The sequence below is a fragment of the Mercenaria mercenaria genome, chromosome 16 (genome assembly GCF_021730395.1).
Source record: "Mercenaria mercenaria strain notata chromosome 16, MADL_Memer_1, whole genome shotgun sequence".
In the NCBI taxonomy this organism is placed as follows: domain Eukaryota; kingdom Metazoa; phylum Mollusca; class Bivalvia; order Venerida; family Veneridae; genus Mercenaria; species Mercenaria mercenaria.
Window position 1 is genome coordinate 73,848,433 of NC_069376.1, and position 13,918 is coordinate 73,862,350.

The 13,918-nt window shown below is 35.3% G+C and overlaps 1 long non-coding RNA gene across 1 annotated transcript; it reads right to left on the reverse strand.

Moving 5' to 3' along the window:
- Positions 1–1,764: 1,764 nt before the first annotated feature.
- LOC128549799 (uncharacterized) lies at positions 1,765–13,717 on the reverse strand. Its single transcript, XR_008367957.1, has 5 exons — positions 13,173–13,717; positions 12,402–12,560; positions 7,938–8,167; positions 7,495–7,613; positions 1,765–2,181 (listed from the first exon to the last, which is right to left on the reverse strand). It is a non-coding gene; the product is annotated as an uncharacterized LOC128549799 (long non-coding RNA).
- Positions 13,718–13,918: the final 201 nt, after the last annotated feature.

Genomic DNA, 13,918 nt, shown 5'->3' on the forward strand with positions numbered 1-13,918 from the left:
CAAATATGAATAGAGGTTTGATAAATCTGTAAAAATACAAGCAAAAAGTACAAGAAATTTCTGCAGAGTCGGTATGTTTTAGTAAAACTCTAACTAAAACTAATACATAAACCAGGTCTAATCAACTTTGCTGATTGTATCAGATTAAATGAACATTTTTATTGACAATAAGATTTGCACTATCACATGTATCCATTAATGCAATTCCTAAATATACAGATATATTCAGCAGTAATTATAATGAGAATAAACAAATATATTACTTTAAACACATACATTATTGCCATTTAATTTATACGGATCTCCAGTTTGAAATGCATTATATCACAAAACCAGCTAATTACAAAACATAGAATATTAAAATACAGTCAAACTTCGTACGTTCAAACTTTGAGAATTCGAACACCATCCTTCTCTTGAACTCATCAAGTTCTGGCAAAGTCCCATTATAATACATTTTGTTTGATGGCTGGAACTACCGATAACTCACACAGATCTTTCTGGTACCAGCAAGTTTAAGTGACAAAGTAAGCTGTAGCTGCAAGAAACCTGTAGAACACAGTTTGACTGTAACTGTAAGCATCAAGAAACCTGTAGGACACAAAGTTTGATTGTAACTGTAAATTGCAAGACACTTGTAGAACACGAGGTTTGACTGTGACTGTAAGTTGCAAGACACTTGTAGAACACAAGGTTTGACTGTGACTGTAAATTGCAAGAAACTTGTAGAACACGAGGTTTGACTGTGACTGTAAGTTGCAAGACACTTGTAGAACATGAGGTTTGACTGTGACTGTAAATTGCAAGAAACTTGTAGAACACAAGGTTTGACTGTGACTGTAAGTTGCAAGACACTTGTAGAACACAAAGTAACTGTAAGTTGTAACACACTTGTAGAACAAATTTTGTATCACAATAAGAATTTGTTAAAATATCTGAAAGCTTTCATTTTCACAAAATGATTATGAACCTTAAGAGGGCAATATCTGAATACAGCAATATTTTAGCTGTTGGCAAACAAACCACACACTGATGTTCCATTATTGAAAGACTGCTAACACTTAACAAAATATCTTTCTTTCTAAATAGGTGTCTTGTAGCCAAACAAAAACAGGATTTCTGTGTGTTTAAGTGTAAGATCAAAATTAATTACACAATTTTTAGTGAATTATTGAAATATATCTGGTATTTTCAGTTAAAATATTTGTATTTTTCACTGGTAAGAAACTATAAAATGGGTAATTTTTGTCAAAACATAAACATAAAAATTGTTTTACATGTAATATCTAAATATCTTTCACACATGAACACTATGTCTCACATTTTCACACACAGCTGTACCATTCATGAAAATACTGCCTCTGGTATTCACTCGTGAAAGATATTTATATCTTACACTGAAACAAACAAAATACCCTCTATATATTAACATAATGTCTATTACAACATAAATACCTCAAAAGGACTATGTTTAAAGAAGGTGAATGGAATTATATATTTTGCTTCACATTTTAATATGAAGGGATGTATATTTCTATTTTACTGGAAAAACAATTACGACTGAAAAACATTTATAATTTTTATGTTAAGTATTCTGTACAAGTTAATTATGTCAAAAATGTGTACAAAAAATGTACTTGAACAATTTAATATTATACAACCATTTAATTCATCACATACAACATATATATATATATATATATATATATATATATATATATATATATATATATATATATATATATATCCAAACTCGGCAATATGACCATTTTGTGTCGATTCCCCGTAAAACCCAACTCACTCACTCATATATCCAAAATGTATTGTAATTCAACAATACGATATAAATACAGGGAAAGAAGAAAGTGAAGGAGATCCACTAATAAACTCTTTGACATAGGATTCTTACTGACCCATTATTTAATCATTTGAATCACATTCTTTTGGATGAACATATCCAAATACACTGAACTCGCATAAGGAGGTAAGTATTGTAAACAAAATATGGATAAGCATCAGTATGAGACCATAGTTCTTCGTTAGCCGCCAGCACTTCATGTGTGTGGATACATGCAGGAAAACAACTTTGCAGGAGTATCAAGGTTGCCGCAAGGGGTGTCAAGGTTGCCGCAAGGGGTGTCAAGGTTGCAGCAAGGCATGTAAAGGTCACATACAGCACACCTGAAAAAAAAATGGACTATTACTGACCTTAAAAAACTCATGCCCTGGGATGCCAGATTTAGAATATAGTAATAGATTTCTGAGAAAAGTGTCATGGATTCCTGGATTAATTCTTCAATACATGTATTAAATTTGCCATCATTGAAAATGGAAGTAGGTTCACGGTGTATGATCAATCTTATATTGTTGGTACAAAACTTGCGGTGCCTTCACTTTTTGGTATAAGCAACGAACTTTTACGTACAAAAAATGTAAACACGCCATGGAGCAGGAGGCGAATACGTGAAAAAATACGACTTTAGAGACGTAAGTTGATTTTACTGATGTTATCACGGAACATAAGTAACTTCTAAGTTTCCACCTGCATGAAAACAAAATGAAAAGATTCAGCAGTTTTCGCCAAATAATCGTTACAGTTTGAGCACTGCTGTACAAATGCAGCAAATGTAAATCGTTTATTGTAATTTTTCAATGATTCATGATGTTTTGAGCATAGTTTTTTACAAATATATTCAATTTTTATCCGTAGAAACAGTAAAAGAAAAGAAACCATTTTTTAAACCAATTTCTACTCTTAAAAGCACGATTTCATCAAAATATAAAGCACCTATATTTTACGCATAACACTAAACTGAAGCACCTCCGTTATTTTCAAAACTTTAATGTAATATCTAGCAATTATATATTTTGTTTTTCAGTGCCAAGGCTCGGAAGCGACGTTCATCGCTATTTTGGCTCCATAAGCCAAAACGAAGAAGATCATTGACAGACTGTGTAGATGTGTTAACTCCAAAAAACATAGCTACGCAATCCATTGCTGCTCATCACACTATTTACAGAGTTACTGTATGAAACAAATGTATAGTCCATGCATTTAGCTGGAATGTGGTAAATGATTTCTTTTAAGAATACTTCGTGTTGAAGTAACTGATTGGGCTGAAGGAACCATTATTCTTAAACCTTGTGAAAAATGTCGTTTCAGAGTTACGTAAAAAAATCTGACATTTATAGGTTGTTGCAGAGGAGAATGTGAGTGTAAGGAAGGACAGATCTGCATGGCGATTGCGCGATATACCCTGTGGAAGGCGAAGGACGACAATTTAATTTAAATGTCACGTAACAAGATTACGTAAACAATTTCTGTAAATTAGATGTTTCAGAAGAGGTAGTCATTGCCTTACTGTAATATGTAACACATACGCTTATGTTCAAGTGAGAGATTATTTTGTATTATAATAAGCATTCATACACAATGTGAACCAAGTATACATAACAAACAGGCTGTGTCACCGAAGGACGAGTTTGAAAATAGCCTATTTTGCTATATGAGAAGTTTACATTTATGTAAAGGCTGTGGCTAGGATTACGGTACCGATTCTATGATTACCGAAGTTCCGTATCTCTAGATAACCTTATGAGGACAGACTAGGATAAAGGAAGTATTTATGAGACATAAAATATATAAGCAAATATATACAAACTTACTTATTTTACTTGAAATAGCGAGTTACAGGTCCGCTGTTGATTTCATAATTATCTGGCCGTCATTTTGGATTAAAGTAATTGCATGGAGGAAATATCGTTGTCATTCTCGAATAATTCAAGTTCAAAAGATGGTAAAAAAAAATGCCAGTTTTTATTTTCGTCATTACCTTTTTTTTCATTAAAGGCATTTTAATTCACTTTAAGCATGTTTTAACGTAAATTTCATTCTCAGCACTTCCGTACTATTGGCCTATCTTCATAGGTTTATCTGGAGATCTGAAACCTCCGTACTCCTAGAATCAGAAACTAGAATTACGGTACCGTAAACCTAGCCACTGCCTTATGTAAAACAACTGTTTAATAGCTTATATGTAGATCAATCGGGGAGTGAACATTTTCAGCCCGAAAAAGGGTTTTAAGTTAATCAACGTGATCATGAAAATTTGTATAATATATGCTAATTAAACTGAAAATACAACATTGTATCATTTATTTGTTTATTCTCGATTGCAAATCAAGATAGATAAAATGAGAGAGAGAGAGAGAGAGAGTATTTCATTGCTACAGCTACATTTACTAAGATACACCCAAGAAACACTCGAACAAAGTATAATGGAAGGATTTTTTTCAGCCAGAAACAGACACCCCTCACAAATACCTCCCAAAATTAATGTTTCCTAAGCTCTTGGACAAAATATTTGTGAATAATATAGGTGCCTGTATACAAAAAATATAGTTGACTTACTAAAAACTAAATATTGCAAGACATCTGCATCTGCAAAAAGTTATTTCGCTATTTTTATTTGTAAACAGTATTCTGATAATAAACACCATATAACTAAACATCCGAACAATACCAAAATACCAGGATTCGTATTTTAAATGCATTTTCAACACATACGTCACCTTCCTCTACTATGACATGCAACTGAAAACACATTTTATTTCATACATCGGATTGAAAATTTGGCAAAATACTGTGTCGATTACATTTTTACATCTTCGATTTGTTCCGTAAAATCATCCAAGTTATGAAATAAAGACGAATCTAAGAATAAATGGACGATAAATAAGGCCACTACAGGTCCGACTTACCTTGTTTATCCAAGAATCATAGGAAAAGTTAGGTGCTTGTACGCACCAGTGAGTTGAAGAGGCGACTTTTGTACCAACAATATAGGATTTATCATACACCGTGAGGTTGGCATTCAGCAAAATCAATATGTCTGTCTTATAGTTACGTTATTTCTTAATCTGGCTGAATCTTACACTGTCCAAATGCAATTGCTTTGGTGGACGCAGTGGTTGAGAGGGCTAAGGCGCTTTCCTACAAAGGTGAAGGCCCCTAGTTCGAATCCTGGCTACTCCAATTGCGGTGTGTCCTCAGCCAAGGCACATTATCACGACTGCCTCAGTCGACCCAGTTGTAAATGAGTACAAGAAAATTGCTGGGGGTAAGGTATAATTAGTTTTAACTATTCTTTAAAAAAATAGTGTCGATCAAAAGCTCTACAGAGCTTATGTTAATTGTTTCACAAAGTGAAGGTAAATAAAATTTTCATTTACATTTATTTACATTTACATGTATTTGATATACATGTGAAATAAATTTTAGCTTTGCATGCTTTGTAGGCAAATAAAATAGTTTTGATTTCAGGTATGTCGTAATCTTATCATGATGGCCAGAGGCCTGAGTGTTTAATCATGACACATCTGAACGAATCGTGAATTTTTCAAACATTGTGACTAAAAATCATTCATATGAATTTTTCACAAATGTTTTGTTTTGATGTCAGGTTCCAATATTCTGCTTGTACAGTAGATATAACTATGAAAAAAAGAAGTTTTGGGGTCCAAATTAACAGGGGTTGAATTTTGGAAAAGCAAACATTGTTCTGATTGGACCAAATAAACGTGGCCTCATGAGTGTAAACAAGCATTCTCTTTGATTTCACCTAGTGACCTAGTTTGTTACACCACATGACCCAGATCTGAACTTGTCCAAAATTTCATGAAAACAAACATTCTGGCAAATTTTCGAAAAGATTGGAGAAAAAAGGGGCTTCTAGTGTGTATACAAGCTTTTCCTATAATTTGACCTAGTGCCCTAGTTTTTGCCCCACATGACCAAGATTTAAAATCTTCCAAGATTTCATGATAACAAATATTCCACCCAAATCTTATGAAGATAGAACCAAAAATGTACCCCCTTGTGACCTAGATTTGACCCCACATGACCCAGATAAAAAATCCTATGATGCAGACAAACATTCTGACCATGTTTCATGCACTTTAAATGAACAAGAGTGTTAACAAGCCTTTACTTTGATTTGACTGGGTGATATAGTTTTTGACCCAATATGACCCAGTTTCAAACCTGGCCCAGGAATCATCAAGATAAACATTCTGACCAAGTTTCAAGAAGATAGGGTCATAAATGTGGTCTGAAGAATGTTAACAAGCTTTTCCTTTGATTTGACCTTATGACCTTGTTTCTGAACCCATAAAACCCAGTTTCAAACTTGACCTTGATATCTTCTGACCAAGTTTCATGAAGATAGGGTCATAATTGGAGCCTCTAGGTTGTTAACAAACTTTTTCTTTGATTTGAACTGATGACCTAGTTTTTGACCAGACATGACCCAGTTTCGATCCAGGCCTAAAGATCATAATCATTCTGTGCAAGTTAGTTTCAAATCAAAGCATAAATGAAACCTCTATATGGCTGAAAGGACCAAAATAGAAAAATTTGTCGCTTTCAGGGGCAGTAACTCTAGAATCCATGATGAAATCTAACCAGTTTTCAAAAGGAACTGAGATCTTATTGTGACATAAGTTGTGTGTAAGTGTGGTTAAAACCAAATACAAAATGTCACTTCTATCATGTTCTCCAGGTAAAAGTAACTCCAGAACCTATGATTGGATCTGACAGATTCTTCATGGAATCCAAGATTTATTACTGTTGAAGATATTTTGTAAATTTGTATCAAATTAAACCGCAAATGAAGTCTCCATATGGCTGCAAAAGCCAAAATAGAAAATCTAGGCCCTTTAAGGGGCTGAGTTAAAGGGCAATAACTCTGGAACACGTGATTGGATCTGGCCAGTTTTCGAAAAGAACTGAGATATTATGCCAATACAAGCTATGTGCAAGTTTGATTATAGTTGATTGCAAAGCATTGTCTCCACTATGTCCACAAGCCAAAAATAGCAAATTCTGGCCCTTTAAGGGGCCATAGCTCTGCAACCCATGATGGGATATGGCCAGTTTTTAAAAAGGAACCAAGATATTATGCCAATTCAAGTTGTGTGCAAGTTTTATCAAAGTTGATTGCAAAATAAAGTCTTTACATGGCTGCAAAAGTCAAAATAGCAAATTTAGGCCCTTTAAGGGGCCATAACTCTGTAGCCCATGATGGGATCTGGCTAGTTTTCAAACTGAACCGAGATATTATACCCATACAAGTTGTGTGTAAGTTTGATAAAAATCAAATGTAAAATGTGGTCTCCTTTTTTTGACAAGGAAATTGTGGACAGACGGACAATGGACGGACGACAGACGAAGGGTGATCACTAAAGCTATCCCTGTTTCACCCTGTCACTATGTGTCAGATGAGCTAAAAACAAGAAAGTAGGTCACGGTAGGGCCTCTTTTCACCCCAGGGGCATAATTCAAACACTCTTGTTAGAAATCAACCATTATATCTCCATAAAATAGCTATTTTTAGACAAAACCATGAAATTTCACTGCCACGAGATTAACTGATTTCTCAGTACATTATTATTTATAGAATTTTGTTCTGAAATTTCAAAATCTCTTTGCCATACCTTTTTGTACACTTGTAATGTCCCCCACTACATCTATACATTCACAATTATATTTACACCCATCTGTCCTGATGATGCAGCCCCTTGTTTGTAGACTTGACCATTTTATAAACAAGCAGCTGAAAATTGCAAAATCCACATGATAAATTTGTAACTGACCAACAGAAAACTTGCATCATCTCCAACTTAAGTTTTATGACTTTGGAGCTAGGTTTAACACTCGTATGGTAAGAACCATTAAAGCTGAATGGCTTCCTCTCATGAAAGATTTCTGTAAAACTAAGAAAATATCTTGAAACTGAAAAGGCAGATCTTTTAATAGAAGTATGTATGGAAGCAAAATCCCCAGAAAATTACAAACATGAGTATGCCTTTGCAAAGCTTCATTGTCTTGTTGGAAGCTAGTGACATATGGACCTTCTTGGAACAAAAGGAAAACTCACATGTTGATCCTTCGAGGCCAGAACCAGTCTGATATGGTACCAGTCCACCACCAATGATGTAGCCACCAGTTACTGGTGTTGGTTTAATGACTGGATTTATTGTAGACTAGCTGTATCCTAGTGGATACACTGTGGCAGGAATTTTACCAATGTTACAGTCTGGTATCAAACAACAGGAGTGTGAAGGGTCGGCTCTCCTAGGACAAGATGAAGGTGGAAACAGTGGACATCTAAAATAAATAAGAAATTGAAGGTTAACTCTATAACAACAAGAGCTGTCTGTAAGACAGCGTGCTCCACTATTCGGCGATTTGACAGTAAAATGAATAATTATATGTCTCGATAAGAAACCTCTACTTTAAAAGGAAGATATACCAAGCGGCATAATTATGTCAAAAACACAAATTAGAGTAATTGGGATTGTTACCACACATGCAGACGATGATGGTAAAGATATATTTTGAATTTCAAGTCATTACCTTATATAGTACCAAAGTTATGTCCAGAAAACGAAGTTTGTTAAAATATTTAAGTATGAAAGGGGCATAATTTGGTCAAAAATACAAATAAGAGTTATGAGGATTGTTACCACACATGCAGATGATGATGATAAAGATACATTTAAAGTTTCAAGTCTTTATCTTATATTGCATTAAAGTTATATCCAGAAAGCGAAGATTGCAAAAAATCTTTAAGTACAAAAGGGGCATAATTCTGTCAAAAATACAATAAGAGTTATGGGGTTTGTAACCACACATGCAGATGATGATTATAAAGAAATATTTTTAATTTCAAGTCATTATCTTCAAAAGTACCAAAGGTATGTCTATAAACAAAGCTTTCGAAAACATTTAACATGAAAATAATTCCAAGTATAACAACTTTGTGACCTTGACCTTGGGTATAATGGGCCCAGCCCCTGTGCATACTTTTTTTGTATGCTGAACAATGTTTATGTGAACTTACAGTAAGATATAAGCAATAGTAACAAAGATATGACAGAAAAACAAAGGTTGCCGAAAAACTTTACCTTAAAAATAACACCTTATGACCTTGACCTTGGATAAAATGGGCCCAGCCCCTGAATATACTTTGTTTGTATGCTGGAAAATGTTTATGTAAAGTTACAGTTAGATATATAGGCAATAGTCACAAAGATATGACAACAAGAGGGCCATGATGGCCCTATATCGCTCACCTGTTATCAATGCACTTGAGGACAAGAAGGTCCTCAAAAATATCTAAGTCAAAAGGACAGGAACAACAAAGGAAAGAAATTTAACCAAAAAGAAAAAAAAATTCTTACAAGGTACAGATATGTCAAAATACACCTAAAAATTGGAGGTACCATCCATGTTGTACCACAGAAAAGTGGTCTCGGTTTTTCCCTACAGCCAATAATAAAAAAGTTACTAAAAATAAGCTATTTATATTAACGTAAAAGGGAAGTAATTCAAAAGAAAATTATTGTAAGTGAACAAAAGAAGGATCTGCCAAATAAATCTGTTGACATAAATGAAATTTCAGATCAGTATCTTCATTAGTTACGGAGATATACCCATTTTAATTTGAAATAAAGGGAGGTAATTTGACATAAAATCAGTCCATAGTTATCTACCCTGATTGACTCAGACCAACTAATGATAATAATGAAATTTCAAATAAGTCCTATAAGTACTTACTGATATAAATCCATTTTGACTACAATCAGGGGAGGTAATCAGATATAAATAACTCTGGAACCTACGATTGGATCTGATTTGTCATGGAATCCAAGATTTATTGTTGTTGAAGATATTTTGGAAGTTTGTATCAAATAAAACCATAAATGAAGTCTCTATATGGCTGCAAAAGCCAAAATAGCCAATTTTGGACCTTCAAGGGGCCATAACTCTGGAACCCATGATGGAATCTGGCCAGTTCAAGAAAGGAACCAAGATCTTGTAGTGATACAAGTTGTGTGCAAGTTTGGTTAAAATCAAATCATAAATGAAGTTGCTATTGTGCAGACAAGGTCAAAATAGCTAATTTTGGCCCTTTCAGGGGCCGTAACTCTGGAACCCATTATGGGATCTGGCCGGTTCAACAAAGGAACTGAGATCTTATGGCAACACAAGTTTTGTGCAAGTTTGATTAAATTCAAATCATAAATGAAGCTGCTATTGTGCAGACAAGGTCAAAATAGCTAATTCTGGCCCTTTCAGGGGCCATAACTCTGGAACCCATAAAGGAATCTAGCCAGTTCAAGAAAGGAACCAAGATCTTATAGTGATACAAGTTGTGTGCAAGTTTGGTTAAAATCAAATCATAAATGAAGCTGCTATTGTGCAGACAAGGTCAAAATAGCTAATTCTGGTCCTTTCAGGGGCCATAACTCTGGAACCCATAATGGGATCTGGCCAGTTCAAGAAAGGAACCAAGATCTTATGGTGATACAAGTTGTGTGCCAGTTTGGTAAAAATCAAATCATAAATAAAGCTGCTATTGTGCAGACAAGGTCAAAATAGCTGATTTTGGCCCTTTCAGGGGCCATAACTCTGGAACCAATAATGGGATCTGGCCAGTTCAAGAAAGGAACCGAGATCTTATGGTGATACAAGTTGTGTGCAAGTTTGGTTAAAATAAAATCATAAATGAAACCACTATCGTGCAGACAAGAAATTGTTGACGGACGGACGGACGGACACACGCACGGACGACGGACGAAGGGTGATCACAAAAGCTCACCTTGTCACTATGTGACAGGTGAGCTAAAAAAACAAAGGTTGCCGAAAAACTTTAACCTTAAAAATAACCTAAGTATAACAGCTTGGTGACCTTGTCCTTGGGTATAATAGGCTCAGCCCCTGCATATACTTTGTTTGTATAGTGGACAATGTTCATGTGAAGATACAGTAAGATATAAGCAATAGTAACAAAGATATGACAGAAAAACAAAGGTTGCCGAAAAACTTTAACCTTAAAAATGACCAAAGTATAACACCTTGGTGAACATGACCTTGGGTATAATAGGCTTAGCCTATACACATACTTTGTTTGTATAGTGGACAATGTTTATGTGATGTTACTGTAGGATATAAGCAATAGTAACAAAGGTTGCAGAAAAACTTTAACCAAGAAGGGTCACGCCGGGTAAACCTTTGACTTTGACCTTGAACTGACATGGCTGAATCATGAATTCTGCACATCATCTTGACGAGGTGATCATTTGACCCAAGATTCATAAAAATCCTTCAAGGGGTTAAGGAGACAGAGAGCTCAAACCTTTGACCTTGAGTTGGCATGGCTAAAGCATGAGTTCTCAATAAGGTGACCATTTGACCAAAGTATGATGAAAATCCTTCAAGGGATTTAGGAGATACAGAGTGAACACAAAATGGAAGGCTCAAACCTTTGATCCTAAGCTGTGACCTTGACTGTGAACCAACATGGCCGACTCATGAGTTCTGCACATCATCTTGATAAGGTAATCATTTGACCCAAGTTTCATGAAAATCCTCAAGGAGTTTAGAAGATACAGAGCAGACACAAAATGAAAAACTCAAACCTATGACCCCAAGTTGTGACCTTGACCCAGCACGGCTGACTCATGAGTTCTGCACATCGTATTGATGTGTGGATTGTTAAACCTAGGTTTCATATGAATCCTTCAAGGGGATTAGGAAATACAGAGCAGACACAAAATGGAAGGCTCAAACCTTTGACCCAGAGTTGTGACCTTGAACTTGAACCAACATGGCTGGCTCATAATTTCTGCAGATCGTCTTGATAAGGTAATCATTTGACCCAAGTTTCATGAAATCCTTCAAGGGGTTTAGGAGATACAGAGCAAAATGGAAGGCTAAAACCTTTGACCCTAAGTTGTGACCTTGACCTTGGGCTGCCATAGCTGACTCATAAGCTCTGCATATTATCTTGATGAGGCAATCATTTGACCAAAGTTTTATAAAATTCCTTCAAGGGGTTTAGGAGATACAGAGCAGACACAAAATGGAAGGCTAAAACCTATGACCTTGAGCTGTGACCTTGACCTTGAGCCAACATGGCTGACTTGTCAGTTCAGCACATTGTCTTGAGGTGATCATCTGACCCAAGTTTCATTAAATCCTTCAAGAGGTTTAGGAGATATGGAGTGAACAAGACCATTCCTATAACCCCCACCACCAACACTCGTGGCAGGGGATGAAAAAAGCCAATAATTCTTATTACATCATATTATGTCAATCTTGACTATATGTTCAATTGACTAAATGAGAAACACAAACTTGTCATTACGCATGTAAACACACTTCTGAAACAACTGAAGATACTATTTTGTAAGTATACATGACTTTTATAATAATACTATCTCATTGCCAATTCAAAAAGTTTTACCAAGTTTGTAATTACAATTAATGTTTATAAGAAAGTAGTTCTGGAATGATTTTAATTACAATATCATAGGAATGTTTGCCAATGCATTACTTTGTGGTCTCTGTGTTGGTACTGTAGTCATTGGCTGAAGTCCTGGTCCCTTTGTTGTTAGGTGAGATGGTGTGGGGCTACAGGTCGGGATTTTACAGCAGGGGTTGGCATACCTTACCAGCTGACAGTTTGATGGTTAAGTCCACATGAGGTGGGAACCTGAAATGAAACATAAAATTACATACAGTACAGGAGATAAGACCTTGCAACATTATGGGAGTTACATCCCTTGGTCCAAATCAGTTAATGTAACTTTACAGAAGTTCATTTCTCTGTGGCCAAACACTACATACAATTTACCAACAACATATGTTAAAGAAAAGCGGGGAGTTCATTTTCTTTTGTGTCTACTAAAACATATTAAAAAGATTTTTTTTACAAACTTACCTACCAATTCAACATGGGCTAAAAGGATGAAGTTTAAGAATTCCTAATAGTTACTGAGGCTGTAACTTTAAGTTCAGATATTTGTAAATTTAGGAATATTCCAAAGATTTTATTAATCTCCTAGTTTCCACTGAACACACCTCAAATTTATTTAGCAATTTGTTTAATAAGATGACTACAAAATTTCAGATTCAAAACAAAAATACGCAATATAAATGAATGACACAAAATTTAATGAAACATGTAACAAAAACAGAGTGAAAGTTGTGTTAAAATGCAAGCATATTTTCCTCAAAAGGTCTTGTTTATTGTAGTGTCACCCCTATTCAGGAAAGGGCCAGCCAGTTTGGCTTACGAGACACCTTTATTGTGCGTACCAATTACCTCCCAACTCTTATCACTATGCCAGGCGCCAGGCGGATAGGTGTCGGTAATCATTCATTTAACTAGCTCGCAGCTCACGAACAGGCCTTTTCGGAATGAGTCCCATGACAAACATCCCCCGGATGAACGCTCCCCATGGGGCTCGAACCTTCAACCTCCTGATCCCGAGTCGGACGCCTTAACCACTGGTCTACGGTGACCTATCTTGTCATCAATACACTCACAAGTCCATTCACAACCATCATCCATTTCTCAGTGCAGTTTGTACTTGTGACCTCTGAACTCCCAGAATTCTAAAAATAAAATGCATTATCATAAAATATGCCATAAAAACAATTTTGAGACTTTGATTATGTATGAATTGTAATGCTATAAGCAAACAGTATTGGTATAAAAGGATTTTGTTGTTTTAGAGGGTTAAACTACAATAGAAAAACTTTCTCAGAACCAAGATAACAGTTTACTCTGGGAGGGGTTTCTACTTCTTAAAGGTCATAAATTATGTTTAAGCAACAGTTTATGACACTTTCAGGCCTTTCATTATGGCCGTGCAAAAAAAAAAAAGGAGAAAAGAGTGAATATTTCAGTTATTAGTGTATTCAGAATTGGAATCCCGTGCGATCAGAAAAAAGATTAATGGCGACATACACCAAACTGTTACACAAGATCTAATTGTCACAAAAAGACATGTCGCCAGTCCGAGTTCTGCGACTGGACCGATCTATGACGTCATCAAAATGGCAGCC